Raw genomic sequence first — 17,413 nt, 5'->3', positions numbered from 1 at the left:
TGAATGGGCCGGGCATCGACGCCACCGAGCCGGTCAATGGCGATTGATAACTAGCGTGACCGCGGCGCCCGCTCCCGTCCCCGTGAGCCATCGGCGGTGGTCGTTTGCGGGTACAGATCGTTCGCAGGCACCTGAAAAAAAAAAAAAGAAAAAAAAATAAAACCCCTGCGGCGTCCGCATTAGCCACGCTCTATTGACCGCCGGTGTGAGTAATTAGGCGGCGATTCGCCGGACGCCCTTGGTCAGTCAAGGGCGAAGGAACGCAGCTCGAGCCGACGACGCGGCCAGGCTCTTCGCGTTTCCGCCGTCATGATCGCGTTCACGTGGTCTCCCGTCCCACTTTGCCTCAAGCTTTTCCTTTTTTTTGCGCATTAACTTTTCGCACTGGTTTTCACTTTCTTTTTTTGTGGGGGCGGGTGGGAAGGGGGAGGGGCTTGTCTGCTTCAGGAGAGTGACTGCATGGATGCATGCTGTATGCAGCGTCAGTCCTATAGACAATTCTTAGAGACATTGCCTTAAGATAAAGCTTTAGCTCCGGTGCTCCTATCTAAATGCACGTAAAATGAGAATTTGTTTTTCTCGGCAACTGCTACACCAAATTTGACGGGGTTTGTTGCAATTAAAACAAAAACTTAAAATCTAGTGACTGTTGGTTTCCAATTTTCGATTTAGATCGTTAATTTTTTATTACAAATTGGCAAAAATCAAAAACTTTCAGAAAACGAAACTATAAAGTTTACAACTCTCCAACTCAGCAAGCGAAAACACTATCACAGTTCTGTGAATTGCATCGCATAGTACGTCTAAAGCGAACAAAATTGATATGTTACACATGAATCTAAAGAATATTGAGTAATATGTAAATACAGCTTTTTCATAACCCTTGTACACTACGTAACAAACTCAGGTAAAATATAAATTGACATATCGAATTTGTTCATTTTGAATGATCTAATGGATGCCGTTTACAGGGCCGCAATATCTGTTTTTGATGCAGAACTATTAATTTATAAACTTCGTGCGTCTATTTCTTTCAAACTTTCAATTTTTTAAAATCATTTTCATAAATTTCAGGCCTTAAATCGAAATTCCGCTTCCAACAGTCACTAGAATTTAACATTCTTTCTCAAATACAACAAATTTCATTAAAATCGGTCCAGGGGTTATCTCATAAAAGCGTTTTTACGTTTTACATGTATTTAAATAGGCCGCGTCGGAGTTGGGCCCGAGGTAAAGCTTCCTCTTAATGCCATAAGGCTACACACTATAAAAGTATGAGGCCCTAAGTCTATCGACAGTCTATAGACTGCGGAATACAGATAGACTGTAGACATTTGTCTATTGGCATTAAATAGACAACAGTCGATAAAGAGTGCGACACCGTAAGTTCATGCATACTAAAAAAGATTTTGCGCCAAGATCAACACACACAAGAAAGACGACGACACCACGGTGTTGTCTTGTGTGTGTTGTTTTTGGCGCAAAATCTTTTTAGTATGCAAGATCACCAACTAGCCCAGCAGTTAACTCTTCTAACTTAAGTTCATAGTTTGTCTATTTATTAGTCAATAAGATGTGTTTGCAGAAAGTTTACATACTTTATAGATATATGTCTATAGACTTCTATACACTGTCTAAATGTATTTGTAAAGGTATGTAGGCCTAGCTTTAAAGCGAGCCTTCCTTTGGTTGTTCCCCAAACTTTGTCTTTATGGCTGTCTGGCCGAATTAGCTTGACCGATCTCGGAGTCGGTGTTATAAAAGATGGTGACTTATGAATAATTAGTGAGCCGATCCCGTTACCAAAGCCCGATATTTGTCCCCGCGCAAAGGTACTGATGTGCTTTGCAACGCGGGTCAATCTCAAACACAGTGCAAGGTCATGGCACCCACATAGCGTGAACCGACGGAGCTACAACCAATAAGTGTCACCGGCAGCATATTTTAGCTGGTCTATAACGGGAAGCTATCACTTGACTCCGACAGCCAGTCTTCGATGGCTTCCGCCGCTTCTTTCTTTCAACTGACTTTCCTTGTGCGTTGATTAGGTCGTCAAGCACAACGTTGAGGCGCATAATTTTCAGCTCGACCTGCGTGGTCGCTTTCATGGCTAATGATCAGTGCATATTTCATAACTAACGAGCGCATCCGTATTTTTTTTTTTTTTTTAGTGCTCTTGCAACATACAGCAACAAATTCGCAAGCGCACTTTCGTTTCCGCGTTCGCTTCTCTACGAGGCATTTACGTGACTCACTAGTCTTGTGACATCGAAAAGAGTTGTTTCCGAGCGAGCAGGCTTTGACTTGCCTCCTGTCGCTGCCAACAGAGCTGAATCCTCGAGTGGCCTTGAAATTCGCGCCTTCACCACCGGGCGTGGTAGCGATTCTCGGAGATGTTGCATAACGTTGGGCGTGAAAAGCATGCGTTCCGGTCTGTGCCAAGGTTCAGGACATTATCAATTAATGCTCTCTGTTCCTCGCCAGCTTCGCATGATGGCAGCGAGCCTTATCTCTGAATTATCGAGCAGGTAATGCGTAACTCTGCGCGTGTAATGGCGTTGAGGATAACTGTGCGCTTTCAGTGCCTTATCTCTCGTTCAATAATGGTGAGTTCTCGCAATTATTCGTTCAAGCAATGGTGATATTCGCTCCGTGAGGGCCGGCCGTTCGATATGATAGCGCATCCTCTTTCAGTTTCCGATTGCGGCTGTGGCATTCTGATTTACAGAGGCGGAGAACACCTCTTCCCTTAAATTTCTGGGGGGCTTTAAGAACCGCGAGATGTGAATGTGAATTGAAAGCGCTCGCTACAATGTCAACAGCGCAGATGTTACTTTTAGGACATAAAACTTGCTACGAAAGTTCTTCGTTATTACCGTTAAGCTTTGCTCAGAAGAACCTTACATGCAGCTCCACTGTTTAACGCGTTACGGGTCTGAAAGAACAGAAGGTGCTGGTCGGCTGTTGTCTGCGCTATACTGAACAAACGGATTTATGTTTGGCGCAGTGACGCAGATGTCACGCAGATGTTTGGCGAAGACGTGCAATACATTCCATCCCCGAAGTTTCGCACTAAGTTGGCACGCAACTTTCGCCGAACCAGATGTTGCCGTTGTATCTGCGTCTGTTCCTGTCTTATCATTCCAGACCATCGGACCATGCAGGTCAACAGCAGCAGAACCCGCTATCATTTGCAGTGGAGTCATTTTGCAAACATGCTGTGTCTTTCTTCCGTTCGTTTTCGCTAGCGCATTTCTTGTCTTCGAAGATGAAATTGTGCGCACCTATAAATGAAATGCGTTCGCAAAGTATCACGAATGAATTAACGCATGAAAGGGCGAACAGGAATCTGATCTACTCAAGCCTGAGCTGCTGTACTGCATACCCTGCGCCCCCACGACTTCGTTCCCAAATACAGGCCCTATATTTGTTAATTATTTTGCTTTCAATAAAGACATTTGCGCCCCCTCCTCCTTTTTTTTTTTTGTTGTTTCCTAAACGCCTTCCCTGGACAAGATGCAAGGCGTGACGTCATGAAGATCTGGTGACGTTGCCATGAATAATAATAATAATAATAATAATAATAATAATAATAATAATAATAATAATAATAATAATAATAATAATAATAATAGTAATAATAATAATAATAATAATAATAATAATAATAAATAAAAATACGCCAACATTTTCGAAAAACATTATTAATATAGGCGGCAAAGTTTAAGCGTAATAATGATAATTCTGGGGTTTCACATGCCAAAACACTGATTATGAGGCACGCCGTATAGTGGAGGGTTCCGATTAACTTTCGCCACCTGGGCTTCTTTAACGTGCATCCAACGCAAGGCACACTGTATGCCCGGCCACTACCGGAATGCGGCCTGGATCGAAACCGCGAACTCGAGCTCAACGTCGCTACGCCATGCATAGGCACTGAGCTACCGCCGCCGGTGTATATAGATAGATATTCGTATTAAGGGCGAAAAAACGACAACATATAGATAGCCAGGAGTGAGGTAGGTATGTATGTAGCATTGGTGTTTCTTTTAAAATGAGGAATAAACAGAAAAACGCGGATAAGATGACGCGGAGAGCCTCGGCCCATCTACCATCGTAGCTACGTGCCCTTTCTGATAAACAATAACGACGACGACAACAACAACAACAACCACTATAAATATGCAAGCGGGGAACAACACTTTTGTTCGCAGATTGTTGTTCAAAGCGGCGAACAGGGGGGAACCGTACAACTGCCGTCTGCTGCTCGTATTTCCTACTCTATGCGCCGCTATGCTCATTTGTTCACAAACATGCAGTCTCGTCTGTACGGCCCTGCTTCAAAATAACATCGCATCGAAGCGGAAGCTTGGAGGCCGGATATCGCTTCACAGAGAGCCTGCCTCGTGTGTGGGCGCGCGCCATGTTTCGACAGCGGACAGTCATTGCGTAGGAACAACTGCGTTCACGTGATCGCTTTCCCGATTGACTGACGTCAGCCGGCGTGACTTCCGCTGCAGTGTATTATTTTGAAGGGCAGTGCGAAGTTGCGCAAGGCCTGGAAGGGCACGAAGCCGTGACGTCACGCTCGTTCTCTGACGGCCAGCGAACGATGGAAGCACGACATCGCTATTCCGAGCGTTTTGTTGCTGGTATATAGAAGGCGTCGTGTATGTGCAGTTACGTTAAGGGATTGGCTGATACGCATACATTCGAAGTTGCACAATTTCTACCGCACGCTTCCTGCAAGTAAAAGGATGACACTTAACAATTACGAAGGCTGGAAAACACGTACGGGACATGTTAATCTGATGCTAAAGTTGGCCGCCAAACATAGGACGTGGCGTTCAAAAATAAATTATCGTGTTTTACGTGCCAAAGCTACGGTATGATAATGAGGCGCGCCGTTGTGCGGGACTGCAGATAAATTTTGGTCACCTGGGGTACGTACACCCAATGCACGGTGCATGGGCGCTCTTTCAACAGGAATTGAAAGTTCTCTCTCGCATAACGTGGACATCAGTAAAGCTGTACATGATGTATACTTAGGCGCCATATGTGCACGTTCCTTCATTCGATCTTTCGTAGGACGCTTCCATCTCATCATTAGTCGCAGACTGGTAAACCTGCAGGTGTAGGAGGATCATATAAGCAACTCGTCTCCACCATAAACGACTGATCATTCTTTTAGTCCCTATGGAGAGCAAGCGTATTTTGCTCTATGTACGCTGGATCAGTGTTATCTCGTGGGCGTCCCGACTCGGGCGTCTTAACCCGGCGTTTGATTCATCTCACAGCGCCAGTTCTGTCTACCAAAAGTGGCCCGCTTGGCGCTCTCGTCGCAGCGGGATGCCTCAACCCAGAAAGCCTCCCGTACACCCATTGAAAGTTTGAGAATATAGCTTGAGGACGTTTCGACCCCAATGTTTTACGTGCCAAGAGCACGATTTGACTATGAAGCACGCCGTAAAGCATGGGGGACACCAGTTCCTCTAATCGTTCGCTTTAACCGGTGTGACTGCTCTCCCATAAAGCGCCAGCTATCCCGAGGGAAACTTCAAAGGGCACCAGCTATACTAGATGGTTCGATTGGTCTTTCGCCCCTATACCCAGGTCGGACGATCGAGTTGCACGTCAGAATCGCTTCGGACCTCCACCAGAGTTTCCTGTGGCCTCGTCCTGCCCGGGAATAGTTCACCATCTTTCGGGTGCCAACGTGTGCGCTCTCGCTCCGCCCCGGCGACGAGTGAGTGCCTGGGACGCGGGCCGTCGGTTCCTATTATCGTTTATTCTTGGCTTCACTATATCTACCACTACTCGGTCGCCCCTGTTTACATACAGACCGTCTGTTTCGCATCACATCCGCTCGTTCGCGGTAGAGCAGTGGTTACGGCCTTCTGGCGTTGGAGCACGAGGTCATGGTCTAATTTTCCGGCCACACGCGCAGGTTCAGATTGGGGCGGATTACGAACACGCTCGTTTATTGTAATTTCTAGGCGCGGTAAAAACTACTGGTGATCAAAATCAACCCCGAGCTCTTCACTGCAGCGTCCCTCATCGTTCAAGCTGAAGTTTTGGAGTGTAGAGACCACATCGGATGTTATCTTCACTTACCATCCCAGCGTACGTGACTCTAAAACCCCGTGTCATCTCCCCGCATCATGTGAAATTCTGCTCGGGCCTAAGCGATTTGAGTGAGCGCCTCTTCGTCAACTATAGAATTATAAAAAGAAGAAAGAAAAGGAAATGTGATGGCAGGGAGGCTCCGGTAGGTTATCCTGAACGGAGTGAAGGACCTTATGGGATATAACTACAAAAGTGAGAAGCAGGAAGAGCACAGAGCGTTGGAACGGTCCAACAACAACACGCTTCGTCGAGAAGCTTTATATTAGCCGACTGGCGCACAAGACACTCAAGGACAGTACAGTAAGCTCAGACGAAGCACTTTGAATGTGTTTTACTGTCCTTGTGTTTTGTCGCGCGCTAGTCGGCTAATATGAAAAACCGACAGGCTGAAACTGAGTTTCCCAAAATCAGAAGGTATGTCATCTGGGCTTCTAGATATTCCGAACTGCGGTATATATAGCTTATTCGTACCTTATTGTACCGGCGTCATTTGCGGGAATCTTCTGCACCAGCCAGGTACGTACGCAATCGCGGCCTGTAAGGGTACACGTGTCTATAGTCGCGTGGCGGGCTACTTAAATCGATTGGTGAAACACCGTCGGAGAGAGCTTCCGCATCGTATACCAGACCGTGCGTGATCGGAGGGAAGCGTGTGCGAAACGCGTCTTTTTTTTCTTTCCTGCTCGATCGAAGCGCCTGGAGGAGAGCTTTTGTGGCGGCAGTGGTGCAAGAGCAGGGTCGACCGCGACCCCCGAGAGCACGTGCAGCGGCGGGAAAAAAAAAAATTGCCGTCGGAGATCGAGACGCTCGGAGCTGGCGATTAATCGAGCGATGTCGGCGCGCACCTGACCTTGACTGCCGAACGCGTAAAGCTAGCCTTGCGACCGTGCCAACAAACGAGACAGGAACCGGCCTTGAGTCATTGGCGAATGACGTGCACGGGCCAGGAAAGACCATATAGCGCTCCCTCGCCTATACATACGCGTGACCGAGCGAAACCTCGCTCGCTCTACAGTTGGCTCGCCCGCCACATTCGCCCGACACCTGCGCGCCTTGTCTCGCGCGTGTGGTGCCGCGCCTCGATTGTGTCAACTCTACGCCGACTTGTCCACGGAGTAAGGTCGCTTTGCGTTCTGATGGCTCCGTTGTAGAACTTGGTGGGCCAAGACGTCGTGCGCTGTGATGAGCGATGACGGATAACCTCTTCTCGCAGCGTTGCCAGCAAGATTCAAGCCACCTATACGGACCGCTTTGCATGCCCAAAGACATAACGGTACGGTGTCTAACCCTTTGCTTGTTGTCTGTGACTTTATACGTGAGTCATACTTGAATTTGCTGAGAAGGCATGTCATGCATCATTTAGTAAGGCACGGAGGGCAGTGCAGATTCAATCGGTAAATCTACCTGTATTTGTGGTGCTTACTAATATCGCAGATGAATCCAAGGAAGACGGTTTGTTAATCGGTGAATTCCGCGACCTCCGCATCTTGGTCATATAGCGAGTTGCAGTTCGAGGGGTCGGATTGGCTCCTGTCAAAATTCACTGGCTCCGTCCGCAAGACACTGCATAGACGGTCTTGACGTGAAGATATACGCGGCGACTTTATGAATAGGCAGTCATTGGGGCAGCAGCGGAGGAAACGAAGGAAGGGAGAAGCGGGGGTTCTAGCACTTCGGTTCCCACATTCTTTTCCCCTACTTCCTATACTCTAAAACTCAAATTTCCAAACTCCTGATTATTAGCCATGGAGTGTGCCCAAACGAATACCATATCGCCACTAGATCGTTAGAACCCACCCTGCGCAACGACTCAATGTTACAGCGTGCGGTGCATTGTTCAAGAATGACGCTGTGGTGCTCTCAACACTCACCTAGCGGTGGTACGCTTCTCTCTCGCGCGCACGCGCAAGAGAGAGAGAGAGATAGAGAGAGAGAGAGAGTAGAGGGGCGAGCGGCGCTAGCCTACGGGTCGCCACCGGTTGAGCGGGAGTTTGGAGGCTGGGATCGCAGCTTATTGTTCCGTTAGATGGGAGGCATTGTTTCGTGCGCGCCCGCCCGGCCTTTGCAGGTCAGGGCGGAGGGTCATCCAGGCGGAACCCGCGGCACCTCGCAGCCTTTTAGCGGGCGCCACCGTCATCGCCTAGCGCATGCTTCCCTGTCCTAGTTGCCGACCGACGGGATCCGGTATGAAGCCGGGGGTTCCCCCGGCAACTTGGTGCATACCGTACACGTGCCAATTCGCGCGTGCGTGTGCAACTCTGCCCTCGTCTGTGCACACGTGTGCTAGCCGCCCCCCACCCGGTGAATGACGGGGTGAATATGGGTCTGTTCTGTGCGAGCCATGTGGAAAGGCGGAGGGGGTGTTTACTTCACGACTTGCGCCGAGTGTTAGTACGTGCATGCGTACTAACACTAACACGGGCCTTAGCGAGCGATATGACACTCATTATATATGTTTCTCAACGCGTTACTTAAGCTCCGGGAATCGGAATTTAAACGCACGCGAGCCGTCTATATAGTGAAGTGTATTCAGGCCACGTGTTGGGATGAAAGAGCGCATGCGCATCGAGGTCGTTTGCCACCGAGCATGCAGACCGATGCATGCGATGTTAATCGGGAGCCGAATACGTTCCTTCGAGGCGCGTCAGTATAATTACGAGCTATTCTTGAGGCAAGCCGCCCAGCCGACTATTAGCTGAAAACATTGGAAATTCAATAGCGTGCAGGCTGACTGCGGTAACGAATATGTTAGTCAGGGAACATTGTCTTCCGTTCCACACGAGTAACGTACTGTACGCGTTCTTCGTTCATTCACATTTCCAACGCATATCATTTCAGGACAACTCGATATTCATTTACATGCCTCCCGTCTGCTGCTGCCTAAGCTTTCTTTTCAAACCGTTTACTCTTTCTTATGTTTTTTTTCTGTGTATGCAAAGACGTGCGTCTGGAGACGAAGTCTTTTCACTTATCAACGAACTTCGATGGTGTTGTAAATCTGGGCAGCTAATTTCGCCGGTTCCTTAACTCATCCCCCGTCGCGGGCTGTCTATGCTGGAAGCATATATCGGTATAACAGGAAGAATACAGGACTATAAAGGAAATGGCGCTCTCACGCACGCATAGTTTTGCGCCGTTGCACTTGCTTTTCGCCGAAGTTTTGGGCCATAAGCAATCACCGAGTTTCAGCTCACACCGGGATGCACCCGATGAGCTGTTTAATTTATGAATTGCTATAACAGAACGCTCGGCATTCAAAGGTTGATGTTACGGTGTGTTCCCGAAAGGAAAAGTTGTCATTCAATTAAGAGTAAAGCACGAAGCAACAAATGCTCCTTGGAAAGAAAGCTTCGCATTTGAATAAAAAGAGAAAAAACACTCGTGTCCCGTGCATTGGGAGCCCGTTAAAGACCTCCTGCGGTGGTCAAAATTAATGCGGAGTCCCCCAGTACGGCGCACCTCATAGTCGAATCGTTATTTCGGCACCTAAAACCCCAGAATTCATTCATTCTGCTCCTTTTTTTCCCGCTCTCCACTCTGTTGCTTGCTTGATCATTGCTTATATCCCCCCTTCTCTCTCATCTGCTTTTTTTTTTCCCCTCAGCGCAGCGTATACCTGGCTGCAGTGTGTAGGCGCAAGCTTACCTGCGCTGTGATCGCTCTCTCTCGAAATTCTGTATACCCGAAATAAGTTACGTTGAGCGTAGTGCAACAGTTCGAGAGGTTAGGCGTCCCGCTTGCCCAATATTTGTACGTGATACTCGTTCGCCTGTTTTTTCTTGCTCTCTTCTTCTGTTTCTGTGCGTGGTGATTTACTAACGACAGATGTCCGCTATTACGCAAAATAAACAAGTTTCTTGATCAGGAAGTGTCCCAATTGTAGTTGCGAGCAGCTATAAAAGCGCTGAAGTCCGCGGCAACAGCCACCTTGTAAAAGAGGCTCCATGCACGGTCGCTGGATTTCTGTCGTAACGTTCTGGACGCATAAAAAAGGGGCTTATTTATTTATTTTTTTCTCTCCCGACCCTCAATATTTAATCGCTTCAAAAGCGAAGTCTACGTACAAACTTCAGCTGAAAGCGCGTTCGCGACGCACGCAAGAAAGAAAGAACAATAATTATAAGAAGAACGCGAAGCTCCGTTGCGTTTGTCGCGTGTCGAAAGAACACCTCCAGAGATCAACACAAATATGACAGATGCGCGACGCGAATTAAGGCGCTGGTTTGTCTGTGGAAAAAAAACCGCGGCAGAGTCTACGGTGGCCGAGGCTTTTGTCTACGGCGAGTGGAAAAGTTTTCCTTCCTTCTTAACGCTGAAGGTTCGCGGCGTTCACGCCGAGGCTCGGGCCGCGGTCACAGCTGTCACAACCACGGCTGCTGCTGCGGCCGTTCCGTTACGCAAACGATGACGTTCATCGGCCCCGTTCGTGCGCGCACTGGTGGGCGGTGCACGAGGCTAAAAAAAAAAAAAGGCGGCCGCGCTGCGCGCGAGCCTCGTTGCTCTGTCAACGGAAGGAGTGCGTAAAACCATTGTTGTTTCCCGGAATGCGCGCGCGCGCTCTGGCTGTCAGTGGCCTCTTGGCGAACCAGACGTCAGCAGCGGCATTGGCGTCCTTGCACTTTAAACAGGGTCACTCGCCAGACGAACGCGCCGGGGTTTTTTTCGAACAGACGTTATAGCGCTGCCGTTATACGCCCGCTCGCTCTCCCGGTTCCGAAACGATATGGTTTTGTTGCATACGTGCGCGGGACAGAAGCCGTCTGACCGGGCCGAATTGACGTCCCTTTGAAGCCCACCGTCGACCGAATTTGCCGTCGCAGCGTCGTCAAACGGATTAACCAACACGCCCATCGGGGAACTCGAGCTTTTCCACGTACCGTGAGTTTCGAATCATTCAAATGCCGGAACCCATCCCTTGTTGTTACTGTGTAGCGGTTGTAAATGAGCGCGCGCTTATTTGGGAAGGTTTCCGTTGATTTTGCGCCTTGTCGTTAAGAACTCGACCACCCTGCATTCTCTCCCTTTTGTGTTTTTTGTCTTTTCTTTTTTTTACCACTTCTGACAGATTTTCAAGTGCCTGGCGCGTCCTGGACGGTTCTCTTCTTTTTGTTTTCTTTTGTTTATTTATTTACTTATTTGCTTGCCATTACACGTGACATAACTTTAGAATGAAATTAAATGTAAGCGTGAAGGTTGGTTTCAGTGCAGGTACAACGAAAAAGATTTGTAGAACGTGCTGTCCATCTTTTATAGTCTTCAGCTAGGTTGGACAGTCCTGTGGTGCGGTCAGCAGGTTTTTTCCGGTCTTTCTTTTTTTTTTCAACCAATATCTCGATCTTTGTCTCGTCTCGGGAAACTACCCGAGCGTAGCCGCATATATAGCACTCCTTCCTTATCCGGAAATTCACCCGTTTCTTCGGCTTCCGCGAGCTGTGGAATCTGGATGACAGAAGTGAAGTCATTCGCGCGTAACTAAATTTCTCTGTGCGCTTGTAATTTCACTTCTTGAAATGACCGTGTAGGCATTTGACGTTGAAAATCGCGTTGAAGGAAGTACGTCGGGGATGTGTTTCTCGAACTGCGGCGCTAGAACTTCCGTAATTCTCTATATAGCATTCAAGGGATCCGCGGAGACAACTCCAGTTACCGTACCTGTAAAAAAAAAAAAAAAAAAAAAAAAAAAAAAAAAAAAAAGAGAGAGAGAGAGAGAGAGAGAGAGCAGTCTCAGTGAGAAGTTCAATAGCCCATTGGGAGGACATGTTGCATTTCATTCGCCGAATTTCATCCAGATCAAGTGGAAAGATTGACGTTGAACTAGGTTTTTGCAACGTCGGGCGCCCTTTAAATGTACGCCGAAGGCCACCGCTGCGATAATTTGCGCTGGTAGTTTTTCGGAGCCCTACATTTTCATTCATTTGGAGAGAAAAGGTTTATTATTACCGAATAACATGACGGTCAAACTTCAGTTTTCTGTGTTGGGCTACTGAGCACGAGGTCGCGGGATCGAATCCCGGCCACGGCGGCCGCATTTCGATGGGGGCGAAATGCGAAAACACCCGTGTGCTTAGATTTAGGTGCACGTTAAAGAACCCCAGGTGGTCAAAATTTCCGGAGTCCTCCACTACGGTGTGCCTCATAATCAGAAAGTGGTTTTGGCACGTAAAACCCCAAATATTATTATTATTAAACTTCAGTTTTCTGTTTTTAATTTCTAGCTTGAATCTTAGTGCCCATATATGTCAATGTGACGTCACAGATTTCGATGCATTGTCTCGTATTTGGGTCACTTTGGCACAAGGAAGGTTTGCGATACTTGCTAAATGTTGAGCTTGCAATGCAATGTAGCCTTTCTTTACATATATAAACAATTAGATAGTCCCGAGTAAGTGCTGTCCAATAGTCCAAGACGTAAACACCCATTGTAGACGTATAGTTTAAAATTAATAATTGTACTGCTGCCAGTGTGACCTTACAACAAGACGGCGGGGTAACTTTCCGGCGACGTCACGATGACGTCAGACGACGATCACATAGAGATAACGTCGGAAACACGCTTCACTTGGTTCGCGCTTCAACATCCTCCTGACAGCCAAAAATATAACGTGTTTCAGCTGTTACGGTAGCCAAGATGACGTTTTCCGCGCATGGAAATGTCCTGGATCTTTACAACGTTCCGTTAAAGCGCTTTTACACACACACACACACACACACACACACACACACACACACACACACACACACCACACACACACACACACACACACACACACACACACACACACACACACACACACACACACACACACACACACACACACACACACACACACACACACACATATATATATATATATATATATATATATATATATATATATATATATATATATATATTATTGATAACTAAATTTGCAATTTAAATGAATAATTTAGAGATGTACATCGCTGATGTATAGTGTATATCTATGCAAGACCATGTAGTTTAGGGTCCTCTGTCAAACCCACTCCCTTTCTTTCATATCTCACCTGAAGTATTGCAAAGCACGCCTGTTGCTAGGCTAAGGCCTTCTCCAGAGAGACTCTCTCTCTCTCTCTCTCTCTCTCTCTCTCTCTCTCTCTCTCTCTCTCTCTCTCTCTCTCTCTCTCTCTCTCTCTCTCTCTCTCTCCTATGCATGATATGCGTATTGAAAACGCACTCGAGGGACTACCCTAACGCACTGCCAATACTTCGAGGTATACGCGAATGTTTGAAGCTTGAGAGCCACTGCTTCGCGGAACGAAATGTAGCATGGAATGTGGATAGTTTTAGCTTAATGACTTATAGAGGAGCCCGACGGCGCGAAATAACACCTTGCATAACGACGCAGTAAATCAAAAGACAACGCCATGTATATTTTAAGGCAGCAGATGACTGTATTTCAGGAAAACCAATGGCCTTATTATGTCTTAAAAATAACTCAGTAGTTAAATAGTTGCGGAAAATTTTTTGGCCAAAAATCATCTGCGTTGTGTTGCGCACAACTTACATTGTGTGTGTTTTTACGGTAGGACAGCGATTCCTTTTGCAAACATTCTAACACATTCTAACGGAATTTTTTCATAATGTTTTCGGACAAGGATCGCATTCGTTAAAGTGAAAACTTTCTTTCTTTCTTTCTTTCTTTCTTTCTTTCTTTCTTTCTTTCTTTCTTTCTTTCTTTCTTTCTTTCTTTCTTTCTTTCTTTCTTTCTTTCTATTCACAAGAAACCTAACTAGGCCAATAGTCCGAGGCTAGTAAAGAACCATTGGATACGTATAGTTTAAAAGTGGTAATCGTACAGCTGTAGTAATCCCCAAGTACACATACGTTAAGACTACAAGAGGAATTACAAAGTGAACATTGTAACCTTAGAAAAAAGAGAAAAAGAAAACTGACACAGACATATCAGTTAGCAACAATAAAGGCTAGACAAAAGTACAACAGCACAGCGAGGAGAACTGGCAGAAGAGCAATCAGCAAAGTCAGAGTTATAACTGCGATAAAAAAGAAAGCGAGAGAAAGTGTAAAACACTATTTCTAAGGGATTAATACAATTCAAAAAGAAAAGAACCCACAGTTATTCCCACTGATGGGGCAAGACCACAACTGTGTTAATATTTGAGAAAGGACCGCGCTAGTTCAGTCATTCTAGGTTCGAGAGTACAAACTGCAGCCGAATGTATGAACATGCCTTAGACGACAGCTTAAAGAAGTTGGCCATTTTTTTATCGGCAGTAAGAAAGTTGTCCGCCGTCTTAATTTTCAGTGGCGCTGGAATTCATACACTTTTGCTCAAAAGAAATTAACTAAGCTCTAACCATATGCACAACGACTAACTGGCAGATTAGAGTTTACATCGCTTGCCTGTCTGGTGTTTATGTGTGTGTGGTGTCAGAAAAAAAAGTCAGTTGAAAGTTGGTAATTGGTTCGAGATACTGTTATGCACTAGATTTGCGGCTCTCGCCTCTTTAATTTAACTCTCTTAATAACTAAATTCGCAAGTTAAATGAATAATTTAGAGATCTGGATATGATGGTATATCTATGCAAAACAGTGTAGGTGTAGGGTCCTCTGTGAAACTACATGCATTTAGTTCCTGCATTTACATACATTATGCATCATCGTGTTCGCAGCAGTCATCACTGAAAAACTTCAAACAGAAAGTAAAATGTTAGCAGTACTTGTCAAACCTAGAACTTTTATTTTTTTCTTCTCCGTGTTTAGTACAGGGGTGTGCGATTATTCAAAATTTTCGAACAGCGAATCAAATGTCGTCCTATTGGATTCGGTCACCGAACTGAGTTGGACAATATATGTCATACGTGCTTTTAATGGAACATGTTGCATAATGTGCAGTGTGGCGAATACTACAAGACGCGTACGTCGTTTTGTATTAATGGTGAAAAAAAAAAAAAGCTGTCACATTATTCGAAAAGACATTCAATATTCGATCCGATTAGTTTCTGGCGCTATTCGATTCGTATTCGATCCAGTCTCAAAAATTGCTGTTCGCGCACCGCTAACGTTTGGCGCTCGCATTGTGCAACGTGCCAATTTATTATAACCTAATGCTTCCTTTCAGTGTTCCACAAGAAATAGCCGCACTTTCGAGCGACCTTCTCAAAATGTCGATACACGTTTTCGTCACCTTGCAGGCGAAGCTCTTGTGCCCATTATGCGTACCTGTCGACTGCACATGTGGCGCGAACACTCATCAAACACTCGAAAAAAAAAATTCGTTGTTACATATATATATATTTTGCACGCGGTTCTCGGATATAAAGGCTGATCCATACTCGCCCGGTGAGTCATATTCTGCCGCAGTTCCTTTCTTTTTTTGCTACCAAATATATTGCTCGGGACGTCAGAAATACATGTGTGCAGATGACGGAGAGGACGTCGATATAATGTCTACGTATTATTCCCAGCAGCTCGATCACACACCCTTCACGCATTCGGGGGCTTGCTTGCTTGTATTTTTCTTTCTTTCCTTATTCCTTTCCTTCCTTCATTTTCATTGCTTTCTTTTTTGCGGAAACGCAATGGTAACATTTAAATAGAAAAAGAAAATGTTTGGAAACGTTATATACCTATAGTTGGCTTTCACTGTTCGGTGACTTACGCGTAGCGCCAGATGTGAAGCAAGGCAAATTTGTATGTGCATCCCTAGTTAACGTTGACTATAGCGCAGACCGTCGTACCTTTTTTCCCCTTTTTTTTGTTGTACAGCGAAGCTGTTAAGGGCTACTTTGCCCACTATCCTGTCCGCGTCAAGGAAAACAATCCCGAAGATAGTGCAATGCGGAGCCCACCCGCGGCGGAGGTGACGCAGGCGTTAAACACTCCCCGTGCGTGGGCCGATCCCGAAGTTAGTACAATACCGAGCAGACCCGCGGTGGAAGTGAAGCAGGCGTTAAGCACTCCTCATTCGTGGGCCGATTCCGAAGATAGTGCGATGCCGGACCGACCTCCGCTGGAGGTGCAGTTCGCCATTAAAGGGCCCACATGCACAGCTTTGCTGGTAATTCTTCTTCACAGATTGGAAGAACACTGAGTTTTTTTTTATACTTGTACGCGTCTATTATCGCCTGTGTGTACCTCATATGTGCGTGTTTAATAAACAGTCGAACCCGGATATATCAAACCCACATATAACGAATTATTGTGCATAACGCGAACAGCGCTAAAATGCCCTTGAAAATTTTTAAGAGCGGGAGCTGTTCTAAGCCGAGCCCTCGCCGTCCGTTGTCCGGTATCACGCAGGGGGGCAGGAGCAACACCCTCTAGAGAACTTAAGGCCTTCTGGCTGTACCTTCTCCCCTTGAGTTACGTCACGCAAAAGAGGCCCACATAGAAGTTCCGTGCAGCGTGCTACGAAGCTACAAGCGGCGCACCTGCGTTGAAAATGAGACGCGGAAGAGCCAGTGGGCGACGACGGCGGTAACAATTAGGTTAGTTCCGGAAACCCCGCCGCTCCTTGAGTGCTAGAAAAGTCCTGGCATGCTGCGACATGCTTCCGAGCGCACTTTCTTTCTGCTCGTGAACCGTGCATGTAGTCTCCGCGCTTGTGCTGCGATTGCGGTTTTGTGTCCGGCACGCCTTCATTGCCGCAGAATGTGGATTATGTTCACGTCAGGATATGCCTAATAAGTACTGCGTGCCCAATTGCTGGAGCAATTGCAAATCGTGGCCGAAAAACCGTGCGTTCATGTTTCCGAAAGATCAATGACAGAATATTGGGTACCAATGCTAAGGCAAAGAAGAGAAAAGCTGGAATTCTGCGGAATAAGGCAACTGTTTCTTTGTAAATAGCTGAACGAATGTTTTCTATCTCCACTGCTAAACTCATTTGAGGTGTTGTAAATATGGCGGACTGCGGTATTGTATGTAATAATGCCTCGAAAGCGAGATTATTCGTTTAGAGCCTAATCTATAGACTGGAATAAATACATGTGTCCCGAACGGGAAGTAGGGCACACCAGTATGGCCACTGCAGAACGGCCTTCAATGTTCTCTGCTGCGCTTCTCGAGGTCCACAAGCTTTTACGACCACCTGTGACTGACCGAACGACGAGTGCAAGTGCCTGCTGCCAACTTCTCATCTCTCACTCCCTTTCCCATAGTGCAGGGTCGCCAACCGGACTCAGCCTGGTTACTTTCAATGCATTTTCCTTATCACTCTTCCTCTCTCTCTCTCTCTCTCTCTCTCTCTCTCTAAATAAAAAAAAGTTTGGCAGACAAACTTAAGAGTGCTTACATGTGGGAATG

At 46.5% G+C, this 17,413-nt stretch overlaps 1 protein-coding gene across 4 annotated transcripts in view; it reads left to right on the top strand.

Annotated features, from left to right (window-relative positions):
• The window catches only part of bdg (sodium-dependent transporter bedraggled), a 195,575-nt gene that overhangs the window by 152,562 nt on the left and 25,600 nt on the right, over nucleotides 1-17,413 (top strand). Inside the window, exons 1-2 of one of the 4 annotated variants that reach the window (XM_075695720.1) lie at nucleotides 7,113-7,241; nucleotides 7,340-7,399. The exons of 1 other annotated variant lie outside the window; for it this stretch is intronic. The gene's annotated coding sequence lies outside the window, so the exon portion shown is untranslated. Of the gene's footprint in view, nucleotides 1-7,112; nucleotides 7,400-10,633; nucleotides 11,005-17,413 lie in introns of those variants that run through there. 2 more of the 4 variants (XM_075695718.1, XM_075695721.1) reach the window with 2 other exon arrangements.

This window comes from Dermacentor variabilis, chromosome 6 (genome assembly GCF_050947875.1).
Source record: "Dermacentor variabilis isolate Ectoservices chromosome 6, ASM5094787v1, whole genome shotgun sequence".
In the NCBI taxonomy this organism is placed as follows: domain Eukaryota; kingdom Metazoa; phylum Arthropoda; class Arachnida; order Ixodida; family Ixodidae; genus Dermacentor; species Dermacentor variabilis.
Note: the sequence above shows the minus strand (reverse complement) of the source record. Positions and strands in the feature narration are given on the sequence as shown.